Below are 12149 nucleotides of genomic sequence, written 5' to 3' on the forward strand. Positions count from 1 at the left end.
AAACTCGTAACACTTTGAGAACAGAATTTAACGATAACATAACTTCTTTTCTCACACAAACAAGAACCTATTTTTTAAGCATTCTTGAAACATACTTTACATTTATCTGAATGTTGGTTTACTACATTTGATATTTCTCTTTCTTTCTATTCAGAGATCTGTTGAATTATAATTCTAACGAATGGAACAATATCGCAATTAAGAAAATTGTTGATGCTCTAGATCACTGATTTCCAACATAGATGTCGCATGGTAACATTAAGGGTGCCGCGAGATTTTTTGATGTAAATTCAGAATATAAACTAGTGAATATCTTGAAATAAAATAATACTAAATTGATTTCTACAAATTTGTGCGAAGTAACCTGGAACTATAGAACTGAGATCTCTTTTCTTAATGATATATGTTGACGATACCTATCGGTTATATATTATTACTTGTTATAATAATGGATAATGGGGAGGCGAGAGGTCCTGTCTCTCTCTACTACTGTATTCGTTGTTCACAGCAGACATTCCAACTGATCATGGAATTTTCATCGCGACATACGCCGACGATACTTCCGTATTCGCATAAAACAGGAACCCCCGCTACGTAGAAAGGGCAATGCAACGGCACATCCACAAACTCGAAGAGTGGACACAGAAGTGGAAGATCAAAGTCAACGCTACCAAGACAACACTGGTAGATTTCACAAGAAGATGCAGGACCTGGAACTACGGTATCACCATGTCGGGAACCTTGTTACCACTCGCAACAGAGGCCAAGTACTTGGGAGTCATTCTGGATCATCGCCTGACGTTTGGACGACACATCTCCACCACAGCAACAAAAGTCACCAGAACGCTGCGAGCGCTGCTGCCCATCCTCCTCAGTGGATGCTTTACACATGAAGCAAGGAGGAACGTCTATGAAGTATGTGTAAGGCCAATACTGTGTATGCGTACCCAGCCTGGGAGCATGCAGCATCACTCCATCACCGACAGCTCCAGGTCGTGCAGAACAAGGCAGCACGAGCCATCACAAGACACACGATAGGAACCAGCATCACTCAGATTCATTAGGATCTGGAGCTGCCGCTCCTACAAGAAGTCCAAGCACAGCTCTCCGCCCGCTTCTGGACCAACACCGTTAACCATCCCAACCCCAGCATTGCTGCCATTGGAACACACGTACCTCGCCGTGAAGTCCACCGGAGGCCACGACCACCATGAACGTCATCACCACCTAGCACAACCAGGAGGGTCTGCGACAGTCGCAACCTCCAACAACGAAATTCGCTGAACCTCAAAAGCCAAACCCGCAAACCACAAATGCAAGGCAAGAGCCCATGCTCGTAACTTGTATAACAACAAACGCCAAGACCAACGAACGAACGGTAACGCCAATTTATAACATTATCGCCAGAGCAGAAGATTAACACTCTCGTCTCAGAATCATGTTTCCTTATGTTGTGTAAACAATACTTCATTGCTACCATCACCTCATTTCTAATCGCCTTCTTATGTATTAATGGCAATAAATATATAATTCCTCATAATTACCCCTAATACCTTTTTACTATACTAAATTGATGTCACTGACCCAAGAGAAGATGCTACCTTCTGTGGCCTGACTATCTATTGATGGGAATGAAATTGAAAAACGGTTATCCATTGCACATAATTTCATTAATGAACTGTTTTAACTAATAGGATTTCAAACATTTGAACCCGCTCTGAGTAGACTCAGAGTAGAACACTAACCCTCTCGTCGCAACTAACATCATATGTACTAGTGTTCTGTTACCCGCACTTCATGTCATTATATAAATTACATACCATGCTCAAGTCACCTTCTTCTGTATGCCTAACCAGATAAATATATCAATAAATAAATAAATTCTGATACCCATCTCTCAATGATACTACCAAAAAATGTATGCTCATGGCCCCAGAGAAGGCGTTATCTTCTACGGCCCGCTCATCTTTGGATGGGAATGAAATTGCATATTAAAAAGCGGTTATGTTTTAACTCTTCTCACAGCCAAGAGTGTGAAATTGTCACTTGCTTTCCTTCACTTCGGTTGTTCTGTAATATACAAAGTTACCAACCTCAGAGAACAAAATTATCGATTTCGTCTTTAAAAAGTTTTGTTGTTACAAAAAGTATTGTATATTCGTTATATACGTGATTATTGTAGAAACAAGTATAATACTACTACTAATAATAATAAGACGTGGCCGAGTCAAAAATTATCTACATTTTTGTCATAACTTTTCTTACATTGCGCACTTTGTCTTCTGTCCTCGCATATTTTATTGTCATACTGTTGTGGTAATTCTGTGAAAGTGTGATCTTAATTCCTACATTTTTCTTCCTTTTGTTCCAGATATATCATGGCTGCTCCATTAGAAGTCTGCACCAAAGAGGAACAACAAACAGTGATCCCATTCCTCTGGCCGGAAGGTGTCAAAGGGTCAAACATTCATCGCAGACTATCATCGCAATATGGGAGAAGTGCACTATCACGTAAAACTGTGTTTTTGTGACCCGAGAAGTTTAAAAGTGGTCGGACAAGTGTAACGCATGAGGAGGAAGCAGGACAGCCATCAACCTCCACTACAGATGACAACATTCAGCAAGCTCGAGAGATGGTTCTGGCGAACAGGCGAATCACTATCGATGCGGTAGCAGCTGCTTTGAACATCAGTCACGGCTATGCTTATCAAATCATCCACGACGAGCTCGGTTTTCATAAAGTCTGTGCACGGTGGGTGCAAAATGCGGTGCAAAAGTAGCTTCACGACCAACCGAAAACCTTTTATTTGGAAGAAATACGTAAGCTCGTTGGCCGTTGGGCCAAGTGCATTGATAAGGAGGGAGATTACGTAGAAAAATGATTTGCATAGTATAACCCTAGCTTCATTTAAATAAACTGTAGAATGAAAAATGTGTAGATAATTTTTGACTTGCCCTCGTATATAATAAGCTTACCTAGTAATTTTCAGTTCAGAACACCAAATCGTCGTTAGTGTTCCCAACATTTTTTTAAAAATCCTTAGTAACATTACTCCGAACAACAGCATTTTCACGCCCTTGTAAACGAGATTGAACTTAAAGAATAGATGCATGGTTGTCATTTGCCAATTCTCAAATTGTTATTGATTTATTTAAGGGAGAATGACTGTTAAAAATCTCAGTGTATATGTTTTATAATTATTTAATGCACATCTACAATTTATTTGTACATTCAAAAACTTCAAAAAAAGTGTGCGTTCTAAAATTATCGTATGTCCACGTATAAAATATGGACTCTATTATAACAAAAATAGGCCTATCACAAGGACATTATCATATAAAACATCAACCTCTTTCGATCATTTGTAGCATATATGCTACATCTTGATTTTATGTTTTTTATGAAAGATCCCAAGCTTTGGTTGGTTGTGCAAATGACCACTTGTAGTGCCTTTGCTACACACAACGCAACGCGTTAATCATTTTTTCTTCAAGAGACCAGTGAAGCCATATCTAGCATCTTGGTGCTAGATCTAGCACAATTCATACACATTTAGCATCTAGCATCTTGACTTTAGCATCTTGGCCAAATCTAGCATAATTTCATTATTCCCTCTGGAGAACAGAAATAGAGGGAAGGGGGTATGAGCGTCAGGGGATCACTAGTAATAAACCTCTAAAAGAAATGCTTCAGTGCTGTCTCGGAAGCGGCATGTTTTGTATATATTTCTTAAAATGTTATCCATTCATAAAATATAAATTCTCCCTTCCTCCGTTGATTGTCTTTCCAATACAGAGAACCGATTCTTTAAATGAAGAAAGAACCCTGAACCCTCCCCGAAAATGCTAAAAGCAATGATGCATGCAAATGACAAATCTGTAGATGAATCAAATAATGCAGATACATGGAAAGATGATGAGGAAGTTTGTTTGAGGATAACAGTGTTTGATGCAGAGAAAGTTCACCAGATGTAAACAGATTTGAAGGGTTCGTATTTGTGTACGTGTACATGTGTATGTGCTTGTTTCTGAGTATTTATACGTGTGCCTTGTAATAGTTATTTTAATATTCACTAGATTAAGTGAAAATATAAAATGGATTTGATGGCTGCGGTAAGTCATTATTTTTTAATATTTAGTGATATTAAATTAGATTATAGCGTAGCGTCGCTTTCAGGAGAAAAGCTCTACAAGACGCAAACTTATAGCTTAACGTCGGATTCGAAACACATGAGGTCGTACTGGGAATCACACTCCGTTCACAAAAGGCGCGTTCACATAGCAACAGGGAGCTCAACATTTAGTAATATGTATATTAAGTTGTAAAATTGCATTTGTATAACTTTCACTAATATAATCTTCACAATGTGAAGCCTTCGCAAGGCACGTTACGTTATTTAAAAACAAAGCCCATCTCATGTTTCAGTCTCGGGTTGGACTGAGGGATGATATAAATTCGAATTAGATGTTTTTATTATATTTTGTTCAGTAATCTCCGCGTCTAATAAGAATGGGATCCCCCCTGGCTCACGAAAATGTATACGTAATATAGCAAACCACCAGACATAATATAGCAACCATGGAAATGCTCCCCTAGAAAATTTTCTTCGGGCGCCCATGTCTGGAGGTACACTATTTCGCAACTCAGTGGATACGATGTGAATGTATTCAAAGTCTACTGATTTACCCATGAAACTTAAATTTTGTAAAAACATTTTTTGTGAATACTAATCTGAGGATAACATTCTTTTAATTCGATCGCTGAAGGGGATTTTTTGTTGTTGCTGTTTCCACAAAGTCGTTGTTGTCTGAAGTTTCCACAAATGTTTCCCCAGGCTGCCAGGCTGTTAACAAGTTTTTTTTTTTTTTTTTTTTTTTTGGAGAAACGGGTCCTCCAAGAACTTTGTTTCGGGGGTACTTAGGGAAGGTATATATATGTATGTATATATAATAGGAGCAGGTCTTTAAAATTAGTACGGAAAGATAATTTGAAAATCTGGCATAATTTGCAAAAATCTAGCATAATTCAGGCCCGTGATTGGCATCATCGTGAGTCTCGAGTGTGGCAACCCTGCAAGAGACTGTGCAGTCGAATGGTAATGACGACTTTGTAAGGATGTCATCGGAAGCACGTCTCCAGTTCGGAAAGAAAAAAAATGGTAACTTAATTACTTTTCTGCAAAACTCGCCTTTTTTTTATTATGAAGTAAATAGAATATAAAATGGAGAATGTGTAGAAATTGATTGTTGGTGTAATTTGACAGAAAATAGACTTTACACGTTGTTAGTCTTTTGTTTGTAGCATAGCTGCTTCATTGGGTTCTAGCGACGATTTACTGTATATAGTAAAGCAGTGATGATAGGCGCCTTTCATACAAGACACTAAACTTCAATATTTTCCCCTGAACTTGTATAAACATATTAATTTGTCTACCTATTGTGAGGCTAAAGTTCTTCATTTAGTATAATTTGAAAGCAAATAGAAAGAGTTATTAATAGTTTTTCCTAATACTAATACAGGGTGTATCAAAAAAGACTTTATAACTTTAAAAACACATGTTGATTTATTCATTTATCTTGCATATATGGTTTCGGTGTCACTTTCTAGCAAAATATATCAAATTTTGACTCGCGTACTACAATAGTTCATGAACAAGCCACCGCAAGCGCTAGCGGCACCACAGAGAAATTAAGCAGCATGAACGTTTCTTTCTTCAGTTGTTCCGAATACTGACATACCAGATGGTTTGGATTGGCTGTTTAGGGGGAGCTTCCAGGCTTAAGCCCTCCCGAAATCTTACTTACTATAGTAAAGTATATGAAATATCTTGCAGAATTTTCACATTTTCAGGCAAAGACCCCCTGAAAGTTAGCAAAGCCCCCCTCCGAAACAAAATTGTAAATACGCCACTGGATGGGAATATATCTGATCTTTAACTACCCAAAATCAGTAATGCTGATGAAGATTAGATCCCGGGCCCAAATGAGAATGATAGCTTTTCGGAGAGTGAAGAAGACAAGGCGACAAGACGATAAAGCATTACAACAACATGGGTGGGGTTGATGTCTTGAATAGGGTTATTTCAAAGTATGCTATACTAGCAATTATTAATAAGTGGACAGTTAGTTATCCATCACTTTTTTTGACTTTTCACTTGCTGCAACATGACTTGAGTATCGTAGTTGCAAAATCTAACAGATTACTAAAGAAAGATACTTTTGGTTAGTTTGAATTCAGAATGGTAATTGCTAAAGGGTTGACATATCTAATGAGAAGAGCCCTACATCCCTACAAATTGAGGAATCTGATTCAAATTTTGAAACAGAGCAAAATTCATCTGCCACTACTTCGAGAGGGGAAAGATGACGCACGGTTGCACTATTGCCACCAGAAGAACTTCCGAAAAAGGTCAAAAGGTCATGTTTTCATATGCCAGACTACGTGAAAGACGAATCTCGATCTAGAAGGGATTCACAGAGTTCACATACGTGCAATGTACAATTTGTAAGATAATCTTATGCTTCAATGCCAAACAAGGGTAAAAATAGATCTGAAAAGTGTTAGGGGTATGAGGCTTAGTGTATGGAATGAGGCTTGAGTAATACTTTAGGGAGGAAAGTATTTTAGTATTAGAACTGTACTAGGAAAAGCGAGAGAGAGAAGAAAAACTGAGAATGGTTGCTATTTAGTTATGAAGATATCAAGTTAGTTGTTTACGGAATTTAGAGAGATATCACGTTAGTTGTTGTTATTTCGGAGCTTGTTGCGGAATAATGTTGTAAAATGATAAACAGAGTTAGGTAAGAGAAAAGAGATATAATTAGTCAAGATATGTGATGGTATTCATAGAATATGTTATTGTAGAAGTGTGAAATAAAGAGAATTGTGAAAAGTACATATTATTTTATATGAGCAGTGAACAGGAATGTCAGAAGCTTTAAAGAAATTTATAGAGTATTATTTTAGGCAAGAGTTTACCTTAACAGATTCTATTAGAAATATCTCAACAAAAAGGTAGGGAAACGGATGACGTCACGCCCTCCTCCGTGCCTATCTTTTCCCATTGTAATGTTTTTTTGGAAGTGAGGGGACGCCATAGACATTTTGAAAGTGGGGGAACGGCGTCCTTCCGCGTTTCCCCTCTTTTTTACCCTGATGCCAACCGCACTTGTTTCAGGAGCTTTCAGACCTAAAAGTGCCTTCTTCTAACGTTTGATGAGTATCTCAATATGCTGTCATCAACATATGATGCATACATATGTTAAAGTTAATAAATAAATTTTTAATGTAAACACTAAATGGGTAAAGTTAAATGCAAACGCTGAAAATAATGTTTATTATATACCAGCTATCACCAGCATTTAAATATTACAATATGAAAGGGTGTAAAAATCTTACGATACCATTATGTACTAGAATGTATAAATACTTGGAAATATCATCATTACAAACCACTGTAGAACCTACGCTACATGATGTCAGAAGGCCACTAATACAAATACATTTTTTTAAATGTGTATTCAACCACAAAGTAAAATGTTACAAAAGGATTCACTGAAATTCGAGTTGTAGATGATTTTTGAGTCGATAGAGGTTAAAGCTTAAAATATCGTACATTACGATAAATTATATGATAGGCTAGCCTGGTGATATGTGTAATTATCTTACTAGTTCAAAGAGATTCACAGAAATGAATAAATTTGTTGTCAAAAAGAGAACTGTGACTGCTTATAGAACATTAAATATAAGGTATGAGCCAAATGGCGTATTTGAAACTTAAAGTGAATTTAATGTATGGTATTGTATTTGATGAATCTATATTTACAAAATAACTATTTTTTTTAAAAAAATAATATATTTTTGTTATAATAGAATCCATATTTTACAATTAATATTGATGAAAGGATATAGTGTAAAAATGTGTGTATTAAAGGGTGTCGTCATAAGGAAAAGGTTGGAAAACACTGCTCTAGGCTAAAGAGGAACACAGGAACCTTCCATCATAGTGATTACAAACTAATCAATCACACCAACTAATGTTACAATGGAATATTGTAACAAGGGACATTTAGAAAATGAAGTCCCCATCTCTACCTGCTTTCGGCAGAACACGCTTCGAAATGTCAGCGTTATAAGCGAATGCATTTCTTCAGTCACCCTCTCGCGTTCAAGTGACTATTATCATGGGAAACAACTGTCATTAATGAATGTTGAGTTTGTTGATACTCAACGATAAGAACTGAATTGTCATTGTAACAGAAATGTTCCTAATATAGTATACTTATTTTCAAAAGGTCGGGGAAGTTACGTATTGGTGATTGTACGGGCGTCAACTTACGTTTTGTAAGGTGTTTATGATCACAATTGCAATTTAGATGTTTGGAGTTAAAGCAAAGTGACAATTAGTATTCGGAATAGCATGTTACACAAGAACGGAGTACTTTTGTGGATTCCTTACACTGGTATTCTCTTACGTTAATTAATATTCCTCCGATGACACACTGATTTCAGTGTCTCATCCTTCTTACCTTCTTTTAAAAATAAACAATAAATGAAATAAATACGAGGGTGATCTCAAAAGTAAGGTCTTCGCTTTTTTTTTTTAGAAATGCAAAGAAACGTTTATCTTCAACAATGTTTACATCATTTTAAAGCTATCATTTATCTATTTTTCTAGATAATCGCCATTTCGGTCGATGCATTTTTGTAGGTGCTGTGGTAGTTTATTATGTCCATGTTGTACCAGCTCCCGCTCATGTGTTTGAGGAAGCTTTGTTGATTTTCATGTTTCACCTTGTCATCATTGCTGATGCATGTTCCGGCCAAATTTTGTTTCAACGTATGAAAGAGGTTCTAGTCGCTGGTTTGCTCAAACTTCGTGATTGTCTTTTCAAACATTGACGATTTTCTACTCCTTTTTTGTTGTCATGAATGTCAGTATGACCAGTTGGGAACTCAATACATCACTTGTGGACATTTCTGACGTCCATGCACGCGACTCGTCATACACTTTTGTCAATTGGTGATGAATTTCAAACGGTTTTAACGACTTATGCGTTAACAAACCTATTGATTAGCTACGCTAACTTCACACCTGGTGGTGGCACCAAGCGGCAGCTTCATTGCGAACGGATACAAAGCGAACATTGAGCGTTCCAGCGAAATGCGGACAGGCTTGTTTGGGAGTCGGGGAAATAAGAAACAGAACAGCTGCACGAAGAGTTTTTCTGCGTCCTCAGCGCTTTGGAGACCTTGTTCTAAGGTTATTCGGGTATATTATTGTACATGATCATTAATGTTTAATGGAAGGAAAAAGTTCAAACACCAGTGGAGTATTTAGGGGGTGGCTATCGGGATTAAGCCCATCGAAATAAATTTGTTATATGCAAATCTTCATTAAAATTTGTCGGCACCCAAAATGAAAAATATAAGTACTTATTCATGTTGCGCGTAGCCCCTCCCGAAATAAAATCCTAAATACGCCACTGTTAAACACGATGAATACACTAATCAACAGATCTCATTAAACGGAATAAAATGAGTGAATGTCAATTCTCACGCATAGTTTTCGAGAAAAATATTTAAAAAAAATAAAATCCAAGTTGCACGACAACAATGAGAAAACTAGAGTCTATTGAACGATTAAGCAAAAAAAATTATGATTAAGTCCAAAATGTTGATATTTATTTAACTAAAATAATGTGCAATGATGGCATTACGTTGACATCATGTTGAATAAAAATAACATTTGGAGAGAAAATTCTAATGCATAGTTTACGGGAAAATCAACAAAAACCTTTTGTTTTTCATAGCGCTACAGAGATGTCGTCTTTATCCAATAATAATTATTCGTTTATTTAGACCGTACATTGCATATGTAAAAAAATAGCATATTTTTCCTAATAGTAACGCTCATATTCCTAACTCATAGTACTACCTATCGTTCAATAAAAAATATTATTCTAAATTAATTTTACGGCATTCATGTACTAATACGCAAGTGCAGAAAAATTTACTTTTTTTAAATACTGACCGTTACATAAATTGACATTAAGGACAGTGAAAACTTTCTAAACAAATAACATGACAGCAGGCCCGTGCTGGGATACTAACGACGCACAGTGGGGCGAAAAGCTGGCCAAAATATGATAACTATATTCAAATTGAATGAAATTTAGTATTAAGGTGTTATTGAGGTTGCTGATTACGATTCTGCAACTAAAGTTAAAAAAAATGGCGGATCCAAAATGGTGGAATAAAATTTGCAAAAGTCGAAAAAGTCGTAAAAATGTTCTCAAAAGTGGCGATATAGGGGTTATTGAGGTTGCTGATTACGATTCTGCAACTAAAGTTGAAATAAACAAAATGGCGGATCCAAAATGGCGGAATAAAAAGAATGTCAACATACTTCGTAATTTTCACAATGTATCTTTAACAACATTCACTTTTTTCACATATTTTGATGAACAATTGCTTGTTACTTACGTTCTTATTTATTAGAAATGTATTATTACTTAAATGACACAAATTATTGGTATTTGATTCGGTTATGATAACTGCAACGGCTTGTCATTGCAACATTAAATGAACAATAATTAACATCAACACGCTCCGTAATTGGCACGTTTTGGCAACTACGTTTTTGTCGACAGCATTAATTAATATTCAGACTACCATTCTACAAAATATGAACGTGGTGCACGAGGGTGCACATAATGTTTTCAACGCTTTAAGTTAATAAAATATATAAACAATGTGAAAATTTTGCTTGACTTGCGATTCAAATTATAAATTATTACATCATTATTATTAATTTTTCACTTCATACACTTATTCTACTTACCAGTACGATATAGGAAAACTTTACAGATTTAAAAACTATGAACGCATTCGAAAGTTACAACCGTTTCAACGGACGCGTCACAATTCTTCTATTGTTCTCTACGTATTTGACCTGCTGAAGGGTCTACTTAAGAGTGGCTCAGGTAGTCGGAATAAAGTAAAAACCCTATTCTATTTATGGATTTGGGCCCTTCTAACATCACTCTAGCCAACTACATTAAAAAATTCCTATATTACTAACTTTCGTTTTTTTACTTTTGGCCAGCTTTTTGTGTTTTCGCCCCACTGTGCGACGGCGGTGGACAAGTCTACTAAAAGGACGCCCATACAAGCGCGCCATTTTATATCAAAATTACCAAAATTGTTTTACTAAGCTAAACTGTGAAAACTGAGAAATCCTCTTCACTGGAGAAACACTTTTTAGTTCGTATAATAAGATTTTTGTCAAACAAAATCAATCTAAATATATCAACAACTTAATATAGCTCTATGGCCTATGGACACAGAAGGTTCAATGCCGCGTAACTGGATCCAGTTTCTACTTTATATTCCTATCTCTGTTAGATCCTTCTTTGTAGTGTTCTCCCATCCAGAGATGGAGTGGGTCAGTGGGTGAAATGGGTCAAGATTTCTGAGTGGGTCAGTGGGTCGTGGGTCAACAGCATGTGACCCACCGTGACCCACTGCGACCCACCACCCACCGTGACCCACTGTGACCCACTACCCACCGTGAACCACTGCGACCCACCACCCACCATGACCCACTGAGACCCACCACCCACCATGACCCACTGCGACCCACCGACTCAGTATGATCTACCGTCCCACTCTGCTCACTGCATTGTAGACAAAATCTTCTGAAGACTGGTAAATTTGTTTTCCTTTTACTTTCAAGACCTTCATTTCCCTTTCTTTTCCATTTTTTCGGTCTACTTACCTGAGGTGAGTATATCTAATCAAGTTTAAAATGAATTCAGGCACTTTTGGATATTGATAATTTTAATTGTAATAATAGCAATAGGACTTATACTACTACTTGGCTTTCGAAGCCTGAGAGTTTTTAGAAGAGCTAACTACTAAAAAAATATGTTTTTGAATCACTGTAATATATAAATTATTATATAAAAAATTGAATGTAACTATATGTGCCTGATCATCACGGTCAAATTGCAAAGTCAAATGAAATTACTTTTGGTATATAGTTAAGCCTTAATCCAAATTGGGATGTTATATTGCTTTCATTATAAGGCATAATATCCTAAGGAGGTAGTGAGGATTCGAATTTTTTAGAAAAAATGAGTATCTC

This window comes from Thermobia domestica, chromosome 1 (assembly GCF_964235325.1).
Source record: "Thermobia domestica chromosome 1, izTheDome1.hap1.1, whole genome shotgun sequence".
NCBI lineage: Eukaryota > Metazoa > Arthropoda > Insecta > Zygentoma > Lepismatidae > Thermobia > Thermobia domestica.